This window comes from Cryptomeria japonica, chromosome 6 (assembly GCF_030272615.1).
Source record: "Cryptomeria japonica chromosome 6, Sugi_1.0, whole genome shotgun sequence".
NCBI lineage: Eukaryota > Viridiplantae > Streptophyta > Pinopsida > Cupressales > Cupressaceae > Cryptomeria > Cryptomeria japonica.
Genome location: NC_081410.1, coordinates 491,087,790 through 491,109,557, shown reverse-complemented (window position 1 = coordinate 491,109,557; position 21,768 = coordinate 491,087,790).

Here is a 21,768-nt window from a genome sequence, read left to right as displayed (position 1 = left end):
TTTAGGAATACAATGGAGGTCTAGTAATATTTGGGGATGATAAAGCTTGTTTGATCAGAGGAAAAGGCACTATATCTTTTGATGGTAAGCACTATAATGATAACATTTATTAAGTTGAAGGTTTGAAGCATAATCTTTTGAGTGTTGGTCAATTAGTTGAAAAAGGATTTTAGTTACAATTTGAGAATGGTAAATGCAAAATCATGAACAAAACTGGTTTGGAAATTGCAACCCGTAATCAGACTAGAGGTAATATCTTTCATTTGAATAACAATGAGAAAGCATGCTTGATTGCACATATTGATGAAAGTTGATTATGGCATAAGAGACATTGTCATGTAAATTTTGATTGCATTGTAAAGATCAGTACAACTAAGGCAGTAAGGGATTTACCTAAGATTATAAAACCTCAAAATCCGGTATGTAAGGAATGTCAATTTGGAAATCAAGTTAGAACAACTTTTAAGAGTATTCCAGAGAAATCCAATAATGTTCTTGATCTAATTCATACTGATTTATGTGGTCCGGCAAGAACTAGAAGTTTACAAGGAGATAGATATTTTATGCTAATCACTGATGACTATTCTAGAATGTGTTGGGTTTCTTTTCTTAGGGAGAAATCAAAAGCTTTTGGGAAATTCAAATTATTCAAGGTAATGGTAGAGAATGAAACCAGTAAGAAAATCAAATGTTTAAGATCAGATCAAAGAGGTGAATTCACATCTAAGGAATTTAATAAATTCTATGAAGTGAATGGGGTTAGAAGACAGTTATCAACACCTTAGACACCCCAGCAAAATGGAGTTGTGGAAAGGAAAAACAAAACTATTCTGGATGCAGCCAGAAGCATGATATCAGAAGTAAACCTACCTCATGTGTATTGGAGAGAAGCAGTGAATACAACGGTTTACACATTCAATAGAGTTCACATCAAAGGTAAAACCGGTTAGACCCCTCATGAACTATGGTTTGGTAATATTCCTATTCTTAAATATTTCAGAATATTTGGAAGCAAATGTTATATTAGGAGAGATGATTATATTGGTAAATTTGATCCTAGAAGTGATGAAGGAATATTTCTTGGTTATTCATCTAAGAGTAAGGCATATAGATGTTTTAATAAAAGATTGCAGAAAATCATTGAGAGTGCAAATGTGAAGATTGATGAACAATTTAGAGGTAATTCAAGGTCTATGGACTCTAAACCAGTAGTTGAGATAATCACAAATGAACCTACATTGAATACACTAGTAAAGAATGTTGATCCAGTCACACCGGCATCATCAGAGAATTCCACAGTGACTGAAGAACAGTAGCAAGTGAACACACCCAGGTATGTAAGATTGAATCACTTTGAAAGTCAAATAATTGGGAATAAGTATCAAGGAGTTATGACAAGAGGGAGACTAGAAAATGAAGAGGTATGTCTAATTTCTCAAATTGAACTAGCATCAGTTATTGAGGCTTGTGAAGATAAACATTGGATTAAAGCTATGGAAGATGAAATGGAACAAATTGAAAAGAATAACACATGGACATTGGTTCCCCGACCTAAAAACAAAAATGTAATTGGAACTAAATGAGTATTCATAAATAAACTTAATGAAGATGCTAAGGTAATTAGAAACAAAGAAAGATTAGTGTGTAAGGGATATTCATAGAAAGAGGGAATTGATTACAATGAAACCTTTGTACCGATAGCTAGAATTGAGGTAGTCAGACTATTCTTAGCTTTTGTAACACACAAGAACTATAAACTATATCAAATGGATGTTAAATGTGCATTTCTGAATGGTGATCTTGAAGAGGAAGTTTACATTGAAGAACTTGATGGATTTTCTTTGACAAATGACAGAGATATGGTTTGTAGGTTAAGAAAAGTTTTATATGGATTGAAGCAAGCTCCTAGAGCTTCATATGCTAGATTGGAAAAATATCTTTTAAAGCTTGGTTACACTAAAGGTAATGCTGATAACAACTTATATTTCAAAGTGACTAATGATGGCATCTTGGTTATTGAAGTTTTTGTTGTTGATATCATTTTTGGTGGAGAAGATGGATTGTGTAAAGACTTTTCTAATAAGATGCAAGAAGAATTTGAAATGTCTATGATTGGGGAGATAAAATTCTTTTTAGGATTGCATTCAATTTCTCGAAACCTAACTTTGAAGAATCTTTAGTATTTTAAATTTAGGAGGGTCTTGATGCCATGGGTCCCCATCCTTTCGACCATCCTCATCATCCATTGTAGATCCCAAAGAGACAAGTTGTCCTTGAGATGCAAAGGCATCAGAACCAAAGGAACCAGCCACGCTATTCCCTCCATTCACAGATTTCAAATTTCCCTCCACCTGCACTATTCCTTTCATTCACCTTTAGTTTTTTACATAGTGGAAGCAAATGTTATATTATAAGAGATGAGTATATTGGCAAATTTGATCCTAGAATTGATGAAGGAATATTTCTTGGTTATTTTTCTAGAAGTAAGGTATATAGATGTTATAATAAAAGGTTATAGAAAATTATTGAGGGTAATAATGTGAAGATAAATGAACACTTTAGAGGAGATTCAAAATCTATAGAACCGACAGTTGAAATGATCATAGATCAAGTGACACAAATTGCACTGGTACAGAGTGAAGATTCAGTCGCATCGGCATCATTTGAGAACTCAACAGTGACTAAAGAACAACAGCCTGTGAATGTTAATCAGAACAAACCTAGGTATGTAAGATTGAATCATTCAGAGAATCAAATAATTGGAAACAAGAATCAAGGTGTTATGACTAGAGGAAGATTAGCAAATGAAGAGGTGTGTTTAATTTCTCTAGTTGAACCAACATCTATTATTGAAGCATGTTAGGATGAACATTGGATAAAAGAAATGGAAGATGAATTAAAACAAATTGAAATGAATAATACTTGGACATTAGTTCCCCGGCCTAAAGACAAAAATGTAATTGGAACTAAATGGGTATATAGGATTAAACATAATGAAGATGGTGAAGTAATTAGGAACAAAACAAGATTAGTTTGTAAAGGTTATTCACAGAAAAAAGGAATAGATTATAATGAAACCTTTGCATCGGTAGCCAAAATTAAGGCAGTTAGACTATTTCTTGCATTTGTAGCTCATAAGAACTATAAAGTTTATCAGATGGATGTAAAATGTGCATTTTTGAATGGAGATCTAGAAGAGAAAGTTTACATTGAATAGCCTAATTGATTTTCTTTGACAGATAATAAGGATATGGTTTGCAAGTTAAGCAATATTTTATATGGATTGAAGCAAGCTCCTAGAGCTTGGTATGCTAGATTGGATAAATATCTTTTGAAGCTTGGTTACACAAAAGGTAATGCTGACAACAATTTGTATTACAAAGTTACCAATGATGATATTTTGGTTATTCAAGTATTTGTGGATGATATCATTTTTGGAGGTGAAGATGGATTATGTAAAAATTTTACTAACAAGATGCAGGAGGAATTTGAAATATCTATGATTGGAGAAATAAAAAAATTTATAGGTTTGAAAATTTCACAAACAGATAAAGGTATATTCATATGTCAAACAAAGTACTTCAAGGAACTTTTAAAGAAATTTGGTATGGAAAATTCCAATCCGGTAAGCACTCCTATGACTACAATTGATAAATTGACATTGAAGGATGATTCAGCTCCTATTAATCCAACAAGGTACAAATCTATGATTGGAGGATTACCATATTTAACACAAACCAGACTTGATATAATGGATGCAATATGTATTGTATCAATATCTCAAAGCAATCCTAAAGAAAATCATGAATCAGAAGTGTGTGGGGGAAAAAGTGACACTAAGCAAACATGCCCTAATCTCACTTTCAATCACACACTTGTGGAATACGAAAGAGCCTAGAGGTATCACACAATTGGCTACTTCTTTTTGTGGAAGAGAGAGCCACAGGCTACCTATTAGGATTTCTATTCCTTTGTTGTAAATGATAGATAAAATGATGCAAGTTCAACTACTAGCCCTAGAGTGCAAGTATGAACTAGTAACAAGATTGGAAGATTGAGATTAAGTGATGAAAAGCTGTAAACACAAGGATAAAAGGAGAATGCAGATGTGTACCTCGGGTTAAAATATGAGTGAAAATGTTCAGGACGGGGGCGCAGGCGCCACTGTCTTGATTCTGCTCCTAAAACTGCTGTTTTGCAACCTGAAAAGCTGTCGGAAATGCTGAAACTGCTGTCTGATAGAAGGACCAGGGCGCCCAGCGCCCCTGTCCCAGGGACCAGGGTGCCCAATGTCCCTGTCCCGGCAGGACCAGGGTGCCCCACGCCCCTGTCCTGGTCTTTTCCTCTGCAATTTGGTGTGAAGTACAGTCTCCGTCTGCTTCCGTCGGATCTGCAACTTGCGGTGTTGTCCGAATCCCGAAACCTGCACTTATATCTGAAAAGGTATGGTGGGTGGCTATATAGGGTTTTGCCTTAGTCAAACCCCCGCTTTGGTGATTTCCACCTCCATGAATAGCCAAGTTGTATTGTAAAATTAGTGTGTGTGCAGACCTTGTGTGTGCACAAGATCCTAAAATGCAAGTAAGCAAACTAGAGCAACCTAGAAAGTAAACCCTAATTGCTTGTAAATGATAATGTAAATGCTCTAAATCAAGATGCAAAGTGATCTAAAGCATGAATACAAATGATATGATGAAGCTTATGCAAAGACATGAAAACAACATGAAATCATACCCAACCCCAAGGGAGGGGTACAAGCCAATCTTCAGTCGGTGATCCCTTATTGCTCTTCAATGTCTTCAAAGCCCTAAATAGATGAATGAAATTGATGAATGCTTGATGGATGGATGTTGAATGTTGTTGAAGTCTTCAAAGATCTTCTCTTTCGCTGCATAGAAGGCCCTTAAAACCAAAAATTCTGGATCCTTTCAAATGAAGAAAGAGAGCTCTTATATATGAAACCCTAGGTCTTAATTTCAACTTTTGGCCGACCTAGAGATTGAATCTCCCGCCAATTTCTTGGGGTTAAGCTTTATTTTATGATTGGATAGCGCTCCTAAAATTTTGGGAAAAATGTCCGGGACCATGTGCACACCGGGCACCATGGTCCCAACAACTTTTCACCAAATTTTTAGGGTCGTCGGATATGATGATTTTAGAGCGAATCCTGAAGTTACAAGTGATTTCGAGATGTTTTGACCCCCGAAATCAAGCCCCCAAGTTCAAAATAGGACCTAATTAGGGTTTTTGATTAAATGATGTATTGGAAGAATAAAATGAAAGGGGCACACTTTAATGAAAAGGGCCCAACTTTATGATATGGTAGATGATAAAATAGGACCTTAGACCTAATTACTTTAATTAATTAAGTGCTAAAGGGGAAATGCAATGCAAAATGCAAAATGCGCCAAGGCGGGTGCTAAACTAGGTGTGAAATTGTACCGCCCTAGCAAGTGCGTACAATTTATGACGCTACATTTAGCCCCCACTTTAGCGGTCATATGAACACTACGTGCATATGCAAGCTAAAGTACAATAAAGTAAACATTATTTGAAAAAGGATATATCCATAAGTCTGTCGAATGAAGCCCCCAGCGGTATCTGCAGTACACAGTTAGGAACCGCACCCTACAAAACACATGTTAGATCACAAAATCACCTAATGTTTACTAAGGAAGGTGATGAAAATTCGAGGGTAGCTATATGCCCCCCCTGTTTCGGCTTGCTAATTTTAGTGAGTTGAAACAGGGTATCATGTTTACCACTTTGAATTGTTAAAGAATATTGATGACAAATGCTCACAAGAAGATTTGATATGAGATCAAAAACTAATGGAGAATCATTTGGTAAGAAAGAGGACTAAATCTCAATTCCAACACAACAAAGAGTGTGAGGATTTGAGAGTTCTCTAACACAAGATGAAGGATGTAAATGGAAACAAAATGCAAAGAGAAGAAAAGAAAGGAAAAGAGGCATGAATACACACATTGGTGATCCATGAAAAGAATAGTGAGAGAGAAAAACATGGACTTCTCGCCCCTAGATTTTGTCTAGGTGATCCATGGGAAAAAGGACATGGAAAACTAGCCCCTAGAGTCTGTCTAGGTGATCCATGTAAGGGAGGAGAGTGAGAAAGTCTAGCCTTATGCCGCTAGTTCCACTCAACCCCCTGCATGTGTGTGTAAGGGAGGTTAGAAGCACCTCATAGGAGTCTATGCCTGAGTATGCTACAACCTGTATATGTATAGTACAAAAGCGTGACATCTCGCTCTAAGAGTCTATGCTCTGGTTCCGAGAATAATCACCTTGCATAAAAGAAAAATGGAGACATCTAGCTCTAAGAGTCTGTGCTCTGGTTCCGAGAATGACCCATTGCTCAAAAAGTGTAATGTTTATGTCATAAGCAAAGTAGAACAAGGATACCTACCTTCATCACAAAAGAAGATACCCCAAAAATGCAACAATGTCATAGATCCAAGCAAGAGAGTTTTGCACTCTTTAAGCTAGGATAAGATAGTTGAAAAGGGATATCTTGTAGTATGTGTAAAGGAGAACCTTAGAGGAGAAGAGATATTTGTACAAAAGACACCTATCCTCGAGAGGAATTGTCTTAGACAAATATAACATCTTCTAGAATAATACAAAGAAGAGAATAAGAATGCAATACTTCCTTCTTTTGTGAGGTGAAAGTGATTCTTAATGAAGGATGACGCTTTTTTTAACCCAATTGGGAGAGTGAATTCATTATGGATGTATTTTACCAAGTGCAAAAGAGGTTGTAGTCAAGGACTTACACCTCTTGTAAGCGAGAATCCTTGAACAAACAACAACAAATGCATACAAGGAGTAACATCAAGTAATAAAGTTCACACCATCCACGAAATAGGAAAAAGTGGATCCTTAGATAAAAATAAGGAAAGATCATTGCCTCCCAAGGATAAGGACAATGAGAAGGACTTACACAATCTTCTAGGGAGAGATTTAGACATAAGAAAAATGTACTACATACTCACATGAGTTCATGCAAGCAAGACATTAGTGTATGTAAAATGCTCCTCACAAGAAGTGGGTAGGATAAGAAAGAGAATACACATCTTCTCCCATATCTAGGAAAAGAGGACTCTAAAGAAAAGATGATCAATATTTCCACACTATTATCCCAAAGGGAAATTTTAACCATAAAAAGGAGAGATGTATGAAGTCACCCTTGTCCCCATAGGAACAAGAGATAACATAGAAAAATTAGGCTATTATGTTGATTCAAAAATATGATTGCACTTGAAATTGTACCATCATGAATGACAATGAGCCCCCAGTAAATGAGCTACCAATGTCACATAATGATGAGCAACATAATAGCCATTAATGTTATTTAAAGACATGATAGATTGAATAAGGTATTTGAATATGACATGCTAAATGCTCAACTATAAGTGAGATCAAAAACATGTATAAAATGATAAAAATTGAAGAAGAAAAGTCACAAGACATCTTAGAAGAGGGATGAGTGTAATTTATTAGAGCCTTATCCCTGGAGGAAAGGACTTTATGATGAATAGGAGATAAAGATTCATAAGTGGATTTAGAAATTTGAGGGGAGTCATAAAGAGATTTGTTCATCGCCAAGATTTCCTTATGAGGGGAATGAGAGTTGATAGAAGTAGAAGATGATTTAATTGAAGTGAGATTATCATCACTACTAAATATAGCATTCACATTGAGAGATGGTCTTTTAGATGCTTTGGTGGGCTTAGAAAGATTATATCCAATTCCAAATGAATATTCATGCATGTTATGTTCTAAAGGAACTTTAATTCCTTGTTCATTTGCGCCACAACCATTTCCACTATAGCCACTCTTAGCCAAAATGTGAAAACCACGACCATAACGATTAGCCATTTCAGAAAGAAAAGGTGGTTTTTCATAAGACAAAGAATCAAATTCTTCAGAATTAGAGGTTTGAGGAGAAGAAGTTTGAGAAGCGGCCACAAAATTATTGCTCATAGGTTCAGGTAAGACTGATTGATCTCTAGTTTCTTCCTTCTTTTTAACTTTAAGCTCTCTAGGAGGAACCCTATACTCACCTACAAAGGTGGGATTGAAATCTAGAGATCCCCAATCGTCTTCTGCGAGAACCTTCTCAGGATCAAAAGCCTTTTCATGTGTAGATTCAAGTTGAGAAGAATCTTCTTCAGGAACTTCAGACTCATCTAAAGAATTTTGATTATCAGAGGGTGATGATTCATCCATAGGTATCTTGTTTAACGAGTCATCACTAGAAGAGGAAGGCTTAGAAGAACTCCCTTTGGATGTAGATGTTTGCAAACAAGCTTGAAAATTAGTATCACCTATCAGGGTATATGTCTTATTATTATAAATAAATTTAACTTGTCTATGCAATGTATAGGGGACAGCTTGCATATTGTGAATCCAAGGTCTCCCTAATAACAAGTTGTATGTTAGATTTCCCAACATAACATGGATAGGAGTAGGCAAAGTAACAGGTCCCACTATGATGAGTAAGGTGATAATACCTAATGAAGACTTAGCCACATTATCAAAGCCTCAAATGGGATGAGAGTCAGGCTCAATAAGGGATGTATCCACATTCATCTTATGCAATAGATTAATGCTACACACATTAAGGCCAGAACCATTATCTATCAGTGTTCGTCTTATAGTAGTGTCATTTATGATAACCACAATCATCAAGGGATCATATTGATGTTGAATTTCACTAGCAGGCAACTCATCTTGAGTAAACACAGTTTGAGCTTTAGGATTCATCATAGAGTTAACCAAAGACACTATATTACTAGATGTATTAGGTGGAGGAACATTTAGATCTTTCAAGGCATCTTGTAACATTCCATGATGAGCGAAAGAAGTTTGGATCAAATCCCAAAGGGATATCTTAGCAGGAGTAGTTTTAAGTTGTTCTATGAGATCATATTCCTTACCAAGAACTTGTGAAATCCGTGGAGCTTGCGGAAGAATAGGTTGGGAAGGAGGAAGTGAAGTTGGGATAACTAGAGGAGGATTAGGTTGCCTATTGTTTCTTGTATTATAAGTATGGGCAACCGCATTATAACTCTCTCTAGTCAGTTGCTTAGCATACTCATAAGGGCTCTTAGCAGAATAACCTCCTTGCACAGTAATAATAGGTTTCTTAGGAGTGCAAAAAGAATCATTAGCATAACCACCTTGAACCACTAAGATAGGCTTGTTTAAAGGTTGAGAATTTTGAGAAGGACAAGCACCTTGGATAGTGAAGAGAGGTTTGTTAGGTGTTTCATTCACATGTATCAAATTGATTGAGGATGGTTTAGAGGAATGAACAAAAGTGTTGGAAGAATTATTGATAGTCTTCTCTTGTACTGAAATCTCATCATGGATTAAATCAATTTTAGGAGAGAGACAAGGGGTAGGCATTGATGTTCTAGTAGGTAGAGTAATACTAGGAAAGGTCATATCATCCTCTATCATCAAAGGATCTACATGGGGAATAAACTCTCTAGGAGAAAGATCAACATTACTCTCTAAAGTCTCACCTTTGAGATGGAGATCTTTGAAAGAGATGTTAACCATCTTTCTTTGAACTAGGGTTTCCTTATGAGTAGAACCAAGTTGAGGAGAGGGAGATGCTTTATTTTTAGAGGGAGAATGATTGAGATTCAAGGAAGGTGAGAAACTATCAAGGGAGTTTTCAATCTTGATTTCATCCCCTTTGGCTAGGGTTCTCTCATGGGGTAGAGAATAATCTACACCTTCTTCTAATGGTTCATCCCAAATAGTGAAGTGGTTGAAAGGAATGTTTGAAGTATTGTCAATTTCGGGAGAGGAGATAAAATTGTTTATTAATTCCTCATCCTTAGGAGGGAGAGCATCAATAGATGTGTTAAACTCATCCTCTTTCCTCAAAATATGTTCAATATGATCTTTAGGGGAGAGAGAATTAAGGAAATTGCTTATTATTTCATCTTCTTTCTCTAAGGGATGCTTATGGGTAAGACAAACTTTAGGAGAAGGGTAAGCATTTATCATTAATTCATCATCTCTAGTGGGAATTTTGTTGGAAAAGGAAATGCCATCACTAGGAAATGTAGGGATAATGTCATCTTCTTGCACAAAATGATCCTCATGAGGGGAGTGTTTTTTAGGAGGAACATGGACATATTTCTCCAAAGATTCATGCTTAGGAAGGAGATCTTTGAAAGAAGTGTTCATAACCTCTTGTTGCACTAACATGCCCCCATTGGAAGGACCAACTTTAGGAGAAAATAAGTCAATGTACATCAATACCTTTTCACTTAGAGAGGCATCATGTAGGGAAGGTGAAGTAACATTAAGAAAGGTGTTTATGATATCATTCTCTTCCTCTAGGATAGATAAATAGGAAGGGCACATTTTAGGAGAATTGTCAAGATCACTCTTAAAGTCTTCATCCTTAGAGCATGGGAGAGTCTCAAAGGGATTGGAAGCAACTCTTTTAGGTACTAAAATGTTGTTATAGATGGGGGGAGGTTCTTTAGGAGAAGGAAAAATTGAAACAAGGGAAGCTAACCCATTATCAAATGAATGCATCATGACAACAATTTTCCTCTTTCAAATGATAACACATGCAAAATAGAAGGAAATGTTCAATTTTAACCAATGCAAGCACTTAGAATGTAGATTTAGAAAATGAAATTTATGATTCAAATGAGTTCCTAAATGAGATTTGAAATTCGTGATCCACAAGTAAGCTATCCACAAGTTCAACTTTGAATTGAAAAATTAGGGTTTTAGCAAAAATTTCCTCTAAATTTTTTAATCTTGCAAGAAATTAAAACTTGTAAATACAAATTTGAATTTGAAATAGCATAAATACTCAAATTTGAAAACATAAATCAGAATTAGAGAAGATTGGAGTTCACATCAGGTTAACCAAAATGTGTGGGGGAAAAAGTGACACTAAGCAAACATGCCCTAATCTCACTTTCAATCACACACTTGTGGAATACGAAAGAGCCTAGAGGTATCACACAATTGGCTACTTCTTTTTGTGGAAGAGAGAGCCATGGGCTACCTATTAGGATTTCTATTCCTTTGTTGTAAATGATAGATAAAATGATGCAAGTTCAACTACTAGCCCTAGAGTGCAAGTATGAACTAGTAACAAGATTGCAAGATTGAGATTAAGTGATGAAAAGCTGTAAACACAAGGGTAAAAGGAGAATGTAGATGTGTACCTTGGGTTAAAATCTGAGTGAAAATGTTCGGGATGGGGGCGCGGGCGCCACTGTCCTGATTCTGCTCCTGAAACTACTGTTTTGCAACCTGAAAAGCTATCGGAAATGCTGAAACTGCTGTCTGACAGAAGGACTAGGGCGCCCAACGCCCCTGTTCCGGTAGGACCAGGGCGCCCCATGCCCCTGTCCTGGTCTTTTGCTCTACAATTTGGTGTGAAGTACAGTCTTCGTCTGCTTCCGTTGGATCTGCAACTTGCGGTGTCGTTCGAATCTCAAAACCTGCACTTATATCTGAAAAGGTATGGTGGGCGGCTATATAGGGTTTTGCCTTAGTCAAACCCCCGCTTTGGTGATTTCCACCTCCACGAATAGCCAAGTTGTATTGTAAAAGTAGTGTGTGTGCAGACCTTGTGTGTGTGCAAGATCCTAAAATGCAAGTAAGCAAAGTAGAGCTACCTAGAAAGTAAACCCTAATTGCTTGTAAATGATAATGTAAATGCTCTAAATCAAGATGCAAAGTGATCTAAAGCATGAATACAAATGATATGATGAAGCTTATGCAAAGACATGAAAACAACATGAAATCATACCCAACCCCAAGGGAGGGGTACAAGCCAATCTTCAGTCAGTGATCCCCTATTGCTCTTCAATGTCTTCAAAGCCCTAAATGGATGAATGAAATTGATGAATGCTTGATGGATGGATGTTGAAAATTGTTGAAGTCTTCAAAGATCTTCTCTTTCGCTGCATAGAAGGCCCTTAAAACCAAAATTTTTGGATCCTTTCAAATGAAGAAAGAGAGCTCTTATATATGAAACCCTAGGTCTTAATTTCAACTTTTGGCCGACCTAGAGATTGAATCTCCCGCCAATTTCTTGGGGTTAAGCTTTATTTTATGATTGGATCGCGCTCCTAAAATTTTGGGAAAAATGTCCAGGACCATGTGCACACCGGGCGCCATGGTCTCGACAACTTTTCACCAAATTTTCAGGGTCATCGGATATGATGATTTTAGAGCGAATCCCGAAGTTACAGGTGATTTCGAGATGTTTTGACCCCCGAAATCAAGCCCCCAAGTTCAAAATAGGACCTAATTAGGGTTTTTGATTAAATGATGTATTGGAAGAATAAAATGAAAGGGGCACACTTTAATGAAAAGGGCCCAACTTTATGATATGGGAGATGATAAAATAGGACCTTAGACCTAATTACTTTAATTAATTAAGTGCTAAAGGGGAAATGCAATGCAAAATGCAAAATGCGCCAAGGCGGGTGCTAAACTAGGTGTGAAATTGTACCACCCTAGCAAGTGCATACAATTTACGACGCTACAAGAAGTTAAAAGGAGTTTTTGATACCTACAAGGTACAACAAATCTTGGTTTATAGTATCCTAAAGATGAATTTTTTAATTTATGTGCATACACAGATGCAAATTGGGCAAGAGATGTAGATGACAAAAAGAGTACCACTGGCGGTGCATTCTTTCTTGGTAGAAGATTTATTTCGTGGATAAGCAAGAAGTAGACTTGTACATCATTATCAACAACAGAATTGGAATATGATATAGCAACAACTAATTGTACTCAAGTATTATGGATCAAGCAAATGTTAAAGGATATAAAGGTAAAACGCAAAGACCCAACAATCATTTATTGTGATAATTTAGTAGCAATTGATATATCAAAGAATCTAGTATTTCACTCTAAGACAAAGCATGTTTCTATTAAGTATAATTTTCTGAAAGAGAATGTTGAAGCAAATGAAGTGAAATTGGTTTATGTGAATACTAAAGAGCGAATTGCAGATATCTTTACAAAGCCTTTGCCTAAGGAAACATTTGAATATCTTCGAGAGTAGCTTGGGATAATTTCCCCACCGGTAGAGACTTGGATAATGAAGATTAGCATTAAACTGGCATGGACTAACAAAAAAGTCTTTTTTTGGCTTTGATGGAGGAGAGCTACTTCTCTGGGGGAGTAGTTGGTTGAATGTTATGTTTTGTTTCTTAATTGCTTTGGCTTTTGATGTCAAAGGGGGAGAGATATCTATGGAAAAAAATTATTCCTTGGGGGAGTAATATACTCTTTGGAGAGATCTATTTTGTTTTTGGTTTCTATTTCTATTACAGAACTTTGTATTGATCTATCTTTGGGAGATTGTTGGTTTATTTATTTTTGGCATTCTATTTTTGGCACTTAGATGTTTTTCCATCTAGTGTTGCCATCAATGCCAAAGGTGGAGATTGTTGGTATTATAGATGACTTTGTCATGTGTTGCAATGATTTTGTCATTGATGTCAACACTTATCTTCTTGGAGGTCTACATTGTTTATTTGGTACTATGGTTATATTGGTTTACTGTTGAATCAACAATATGGTTCACCAACATGATTAGTGGCTTATGCACAGTCACCGATATATGTTCACCAGCAGGTTATATGGTTCACCGACATCAATGATAACTTGGAGATCATTTGGTTATGTGGAAGACATGGATTGGAAGTTTGGATTTGGTGTTTTGCTTATTGGTCCAATCAGGTTGACAGATTTGTCTTAATCGGCAAATAGGTCTAGGTTATGGATCGATACATGTTATCTATTCTAAATCAGCACGACACGTTATGGGGATGGTTTACTGATTGGATAATATGGTAAATGTATTGAGCTGACATGTTGTATCACATCAAGACTTATTTGTAATTGATTTAATTGTAATATCTTTAGTGAGCTGACCTATACATTTGGTCTTAGGTTTTGTATAGATGATTGTAAGATCTTATTAAAGATCGGATATGGGATATGATATGAGTGTGTTTGAATATTGAAGAGTGAAAATAAGTAGATCCTTGTGTGAATCACATAGACATTATTTGAATGTTGAGGGAAGGTTATGAATGTGTTTGAAACTCATGTTCAGAGCTTAAACCGGTACTGAATCCAACATTGCAAATGCTATTTTGAGCAATACATTATCTTTAGATTTAACCATCCAATTGTGTAGTCAATGTGGCTCCTATTTTATGATTGAGCAGTGAGCTCTAGGCAGTTGGCCTTTCTGCATGTACAAACCCCATTTGTATACACTTACTATCTATAGTAGTATCATCTGATTGTGGGTAAGGTTTCTGACCGTGGTTTTTCCCCTTACTAGGTTTCCATGTCAAAATATCTATGTCATGTGTTGTGGATGTTGTTTCTCTTTCTGTTTCATGCATTAAGTTACACCAGTACTGCTATAACTGTTAATATGGTTTACCGACACTTAAGTTTGGTTTACTGACATTAAGTTTAAGTTGGAATAATTTTCATTTGGTTTATAATTTATTGACAACTGGTTCACAACTGATTCACCCCCCCCCTCTCAGTTGTCCTTCCCGGGTCTTAACATAATCAATCAACTTTATAACTTTTAATCAGAGAACATAAGAATTGAATACTGAAATAGAAAAAATAGATATCGGTAAGCAATAAAACTTAAGAATGAAACAAAGAATTAACACAATGCAACCATACCACATAACACCATAATTTGTATGTGGAAAACCTGGTAAAGGGAAAAACCACGGTGGGAAGCCTACCCACAATTACATGATACTTGTGCATAAAGTATGTGATACAATGAGGGGCCTGCACATGCAAGAAGGCACACTTCCTAGAGCGTATTGCTCATTACAAAAGAGTCTCACTAACTATAGAGAGGTTATAACCAACTCAAGATAATTGGACAACAATCTAGAAGAATGAACTGCCAGAGATAGCATCTACCATGCATGATTATAGTCCCGGTTAAGCTTAATATCGGAGGCCTTTGACCTCTTACTTAAACCTAATTTGATCACCTATGATCGACCAAGTCTCCTTCACATATGATATTTCATTCCATGACCATGATACACACGATCTACAATGAGATCTTACATCAATTTATACAAACCCTAAGGCCTAAACCAATGAGGTCGACCACCTAAAAAATAGTACAATAAGATCATTACATACATCTGTATTACAATGATATGCCATGCTGGCTTAAGACCAAAACAATAATAACCAATCCATAAAACATCCCGGTAATTTATTGAGAACACGTTAACATGATACTGGTCCATAACATAGATGGGTACCAGACCTAATCTGGGTCCACCACGCCAAAGTGATATCTCCAATCAGTCAAGGCATGATCAAGGATCACCTTCTGCATCTTGAATTCCATCTAGAAGCCACACCGACACTAGTTATGCATCCTGTCAAAGATTCTCAGTAAAAGCTCTATAAGTTAAACCTTAAACCCTTACTAGTAACACTAGATCTTCTACCGATAACCAATACCTATCTGTCAGTAACCAACCATAACAGCTAGTGTTGACATCAATGACAAAACATCAATGCAACACATAATGAATTCCACCATATTGCCAACACATAAGAGGGCAACAACCCCAGAGGAATCGTTATCTTACAAATGAGATACAAGAGTAATTATAGAGTCTGAACTAGAATATAGTATCTACAAATGCCAAAGATGAGTTCCAGTTAAGCATAGTCAGACTAACAAATGCTACTCTGCCTTTGTGCCCTGTTCTACTGCACAGTCATCTACCAAAGCACAAGTTCTGCATTCTAATGCTCATTTGCATACCACACATCCACATTCACATATACCATTTCTAAAATGCTTATCTAGATCGATATTATATATCCACATAACTTAATAAGATCTCAAACATGTCGGCTATACAAAAACCACATAACATGCAACATGAAATGTGTAACCTTAGGTAGACTCAATCTACCCACAAATCCATATGTGAACCCAAACAAAATAATAACAAGCCTCATACAAGTTGGCCCAAATTTAGTGTCCCACCTTGACTCATCATTCTCTTTGTACATTTATAGACCCTATCGATGTAGCTTAGTTTACTTTATGACAATGATTAATAGTATCATACTATGTGCTGATTCTATTTACATTTTAGATGTTTATGATGATGAAAGATATTCATGTGGACATATGATATTTGATGACTTATGTATGGATGATGATACTTGTTATTGATGATCATGATATATGATGGAATTATATTTGACAGTCTCTATATGTGGTTGCTATGCTAGATGAATTATATGAATTCTGGATTTGATGGTATTATGATTATGCTAACCCTACTTCCTGAATATATGTGATGAGTTGTCATTATGATATGTTTGGTTGTTCTATGACTATCTTCTTGATAGGGACAATGTTACATCATTCATTGTGAGTAGGATGTGGCATTGTGATTCTCTATCACTTGCTTGTTTATTTATGATATATTATTGTACATGTTGTATTGTGGATTGGTGGACGTAGGATTTGCAAGTACCAGACATTGACTCCACTTGAATCCACAAATCTGAGTGTGTCTTTAATCCCAATGGCAAGTTGTCAGAGATGACATTAGTTCCCTTCATATACTCTAGGCTTAAGTTGTGTACCTTGGTTGTCAGTTGTCTTGGCTTTCGCCATGTTAGTAAGTTGAGTTGTGGTCTTTTGGTGGTTTGTGACTATGTGATTATTTATTTAATTAATTAATATTTGATTAGTGATTAAATTTATTGGTATATTATTATTATAGTTTAATTTGATTATTTATTTATTTACGATTTATTGTTTAGTTGGTAATTATTGGTTTATTATTTGTTTGATATTTATTGTCTATTTATTATTATTTATTTATTGCTTAATAGTGCTTTTATATTTTAATGTTGATTAATATTTTATTGGTGGATTTTAATTTATTTTATAGTCTTTGGTTATTTTTTATTTAATTATTTGGCTTTACTTTAACTATTAGCCCTTGGTTATTTAATTGGGCATGGTTATTATTTATTCATGTGGTGAATAATATTTTATGAAATATTCTCTTGTTACTTGGTAAATAGTTTTATTATATTTCCTATCTACCATTATTTATTGTTGGCTAAATATGCTTCGGGGAACTAAACTATATTATAAAGTGGGTAGGTAAGTTTTATATTATTTGGTATTATTTTGATTGGCTGACTTTGAGGCTAAGTTTTGAACGATTTCCTATTTAAATGGTAACCTGTGCATTTTGTTGGGTTACGACCTAGAGAATTTCTTGGCTATTTTGATAATTTTGGGGATTGAAGATTCATCTTGGGGTTTTTGCTTGGATTGTTGCACTTCTTCAGATTTCAATTCCATCACTCTATTTTCTAGGTTGGAGGATCTTACCTTTGCATTTTAATTTTGAAATTGTTTTCTCTATGTCCGCAGAAGAGATTGTTTTCCAAGTGCTTTGGGAAATATATTTAATAAGTTTATATAGTTTGGGTTTGAAATTATCTCATGTGAATTTATATTATAAAGTTTTGACTATAGTATTGGAAATTAATATTTGGAAATTTTGCCATTGTAGTGAATGGCGGGTAATGGGATTTATGGTTCTATGATTTGGCTTCTTGTGCGTGGTATTTCATTTGGAATCTGGATTTTATCTTTGTCTGGTGAATCTCTTATGGCGTTGGAGGTTTTGGGAGTGTTATCGGGGTTTATTGTACTCTCTGTGAATTTATTTGTGAATGGCTTTGTTGAGAGTCAAAGGGCTATGTTTTATGATTCCTCTTTCATATGTTTATGCTTGATCATTTTGATTATTTTAGTCATTTCCCTAGTTCTAGGCATTTCTATTAAGTATATTTTCAGAAGATATGATAACCCCTTTGATTTTATTTCATTTTTGTAAGTTTATCCTTTCATTTTTGTGAGTTTTAACAAATGTGCGAAACTATGTAACAAATGCGTGAAAACACAAATGTGCTTAAGTTTTTAACAAATGCGCGATTTCTTTTAACATATATGCTAAAATATTTAATGAATGCACTAATTCATTACTGATGCACTAACACTTTGTAAATGCATGATTTTATTTGGAAAATGCACTAATCTATTCTGCATATGCGCGAAACTATCTGGTTTAGATGATTTTGCCAGTTTTGGTCTTTTTGATTAATTTTTCCAGATTTGTTCTTGTACTAGAGGCTTATGTTGGAGTTTTCTGATGCTTTCCAGCATTGTATTTTATTGGATTTGGTTATTTCTTATGGTTTTATGCTTTGGTGAGTTGATATGCCTTGTCGTAGAGGATTTATGCTTCTCCAACATGTTGATAAGCCGTGTTGTGAGGTTTATTTTATTGATTTTGTCCAGCGAGTTGATAAGCCTTGATGTTGATGATTGTTTCATGTTTATGGCAGATTTTGATTGCCTATGAGATGGCTTTTGATTCATTATCTTGCATTGAGGCTCTTAATTGATATTGATGGCTATGTCTTCTTATGTATTGTTATGAATTCTTTAGGATGTTTCTTTGAGCCTCCTTGTTGTTATTATTATTTTGGGAACATGTTAGGGGGAGTGGGATTTGATGTGATGACCAGGGTCATGAGAGATAGGATACTAAGAGGTTCCTTGGAAGGATGCTTATAGTCTAGACCACCAGGGCACATTGGAAATTTTCCTTATTATAAACAAGTGATAACATTAATAATTAATTAGATGGGTTGGGTAATTAGGATTCATCTAACCAAGATAATTAATGGTTCTGATCCCCAAGATTTTATCCTAGGGAGGATGTTTTAGGATAAGATTGGGAAGGCCATTGGGATGGCAAGTCAATCTCCCTTGATTTTGTGATAGATTGAGATGGCTCCACATGTCTATCAGGGTTATGCCTTTCAGGGAAGTGCTTTTATGTTTTGGAGGATAGCATATGATGACACTCCACTCCTACATATGATGTAGTGGCCTACCCAAACTCCAAATGAGGTTAGGTTAGTGACCCTTAAACTACTCACAAGGGTCCTACAAGGAAGGACTCTACACCTTGGATGAAACTAGTCACTCACTCACTAGTCATGGGTCTACTCAAGATGAGTAAAGGCTTCAACTCTTCAAAAGTACCTTACCAGTGATCCCTACTCCTTGGGATTTTATATTTGGTCCACATATAACATCTAAGACCTCTTTCAAGCACTGGTTTTGATCATGGGCATCAAACCCTAATACCTCCTTTGTAAACCTAACCCTTCGCCTAGTAGCCCTCCTATACTGGTGTTTTGGCCTTAACTCAAAAATATCCCACACACCCATACAAATAACTTATCATTTTAGACACCCTTTTGGAAGTTATAATGATCCTCAAAATGGTTTGATCAAATCTACAAATATAAGGTTTGCTCCTTTTAGAAGCTAAGAGACCTAATATCGACAATTAGCCCTATTTTCCAAAGCAACTACCTTTACCGGTAGACCAAATGAAAAGTAAACTTAATGGGCCCATGGGGCATAGTGAGAAACTTCTAATTCTAGGGTTGCATGCCTAGAATCCATCACTAAGACAAATTATGATGCATAATGATGTCTACCTAAATCTGTTCATTTCTCCACACAATAAGGTCTGCCCTACAACAAAACATAAAAAAACTAAAATACAAAGGCTTATCCTGAATCCCTCCAAAGTAAGAGTCTTCTAGTGTACCAGAGTGCAAGATAAAACCAATTTGGTTCAAAACCCTCTACAAACCCTCAATTTTTGGGTCACAATCAGTAAAATGAAGGGTTCTCTCTACTCCTGAATAATTAAGAACTCAGACCACCATAAAAAGAAATATAATTCATCACCCTATCTACTCCATGGATGGTGGGGTTCCAATCAATCCATACAGTCACATACAATACCTACAAACTCAGGGTTTCTAGGAAAATTGTAGTATTCTATGTATCATTGATTCTCAAACTCCAACTCTAAAACCAGAAACCTTGGGAATCGAGCCCAAAAGGATTATACAACTCTCCAATGGCTGCCCACTAAATTTGGAGTAGGTTGCAACCATTGAAAGGCTTGCCTAACCAAATTACAAAAAGTTGCACTTTTGCACTCAAAAGTTGCATTTTTGTAATTTTGCTCACAAAGTTGTCATACTTCCTAAGGTTTGGGTCCACACACATGGACCAACCAAACACACACAAAATATTTCTAAAAAATATTAAACATAAATCTAAACCATCTACTACCTGCTTTTACCATATTGTCCCAATTGGCTTCTCAAATTGCCTAATTGGTGACATGGGCTTACATGGTGGGGTTTATTTGCATACATGAAACATAAGACACACTAAAACAACCTAATGATGCTATTCTTCATCCTCAGGGTCATGAATAGCTTGTTGATGAGGTTCTCCTACACCATACTCCTCGAGAGAAGAGATCCCAAGCCCACTTGAGATCAGAGTTTGTAAATTTACACCATGATTGGATATCTACTCACTTATCATTCAAACCACCTCAGAGTCTAGTTTATCATACCAAGCCACCAAGTACTCAATGTACTCCTTGTTCCTTTTCTTCTTTGTGACTTTAGTGTCAATCACTTTTCTCAACTTAGGTGATTCTTGTTTTGGAATGTCATTATCTGCTACAACCTGCATTGGTTCTTCTTCTTCACTGTTAGTACGTTTGAAAAGTGTAAGGTCACACACATTAAAAATAGGTGATAATCCAAGATCAAGAGGAAGTTGGATCTCATAGGCATTTTGTCCACACTTCTTCATTATCTAACATGGTCCAATCTTCCTCTGGATGAGTTTTGTGTATTTTCCTTTTGGTAGTCTCTCCTTCTTCAATTATTCCCATACCAAATTCCCAACACTAAACTGTACATCTCTCTTTTTCTTATCAACATGAGCCTTATACTTCACTATAGATGGTTGGAGATGAGACTTGAATTGGTCATGCACCTCTTTAATGGATGATGCAAAGGCTTCACCATCTACACTAATGGATTCTTCTTTGGGTAAATGTCTTAACTCCAATACTCCCCTTGAATGTATGCCATAAACAATCTGAAAATGAGATTTACTGGTACTCCTATTTATGGTGTCATTGTATGAAAATTTTGCCTGTGACAAAATGTTATCCCACTTCTCTCCATGTTGCCTTGTTAAACACCTTAATAGGTTTCCTAATGACCTATTGACAACCTCAGTTTGCCCATCCATTTGAGGATGGTAGGCTAATGAGAAAGCTAGGTTAGTTCCCAACTTCTTCCAAAGAGTCCTCCAAAAGTGGCCTATGAACTTCACATCTCTGTCTGAAGCAATATTTTTGGGAAATCCATGTATCTAGACTATCTCTTTGAAGAATAGGTCTGCAACATATGATGCATCACAAGAAGTCTTACATGGCAAGAAATGAGCCATTTTACTAAACCTGTCCACTACTAAAAAGACACTATCAAATCCTCTCCTTTTTATAGGCAAACCTAACATAAAGTCCATACTTATGCTCTCCCATGGCCTAGAAGGAATGGGTAAAGGATGATATAAACCTACATTTGTAGACTTCCCTTTGGCTTTCTGACATATGACACATGTCTCCAAAAACTTTCTCACATCTGTAAGCAACTTAGGCCAAAAATAATGTCCCTTCACAAGGTATAGGGTCTTGTCAAGGCCAAAATGACCTGCCATAG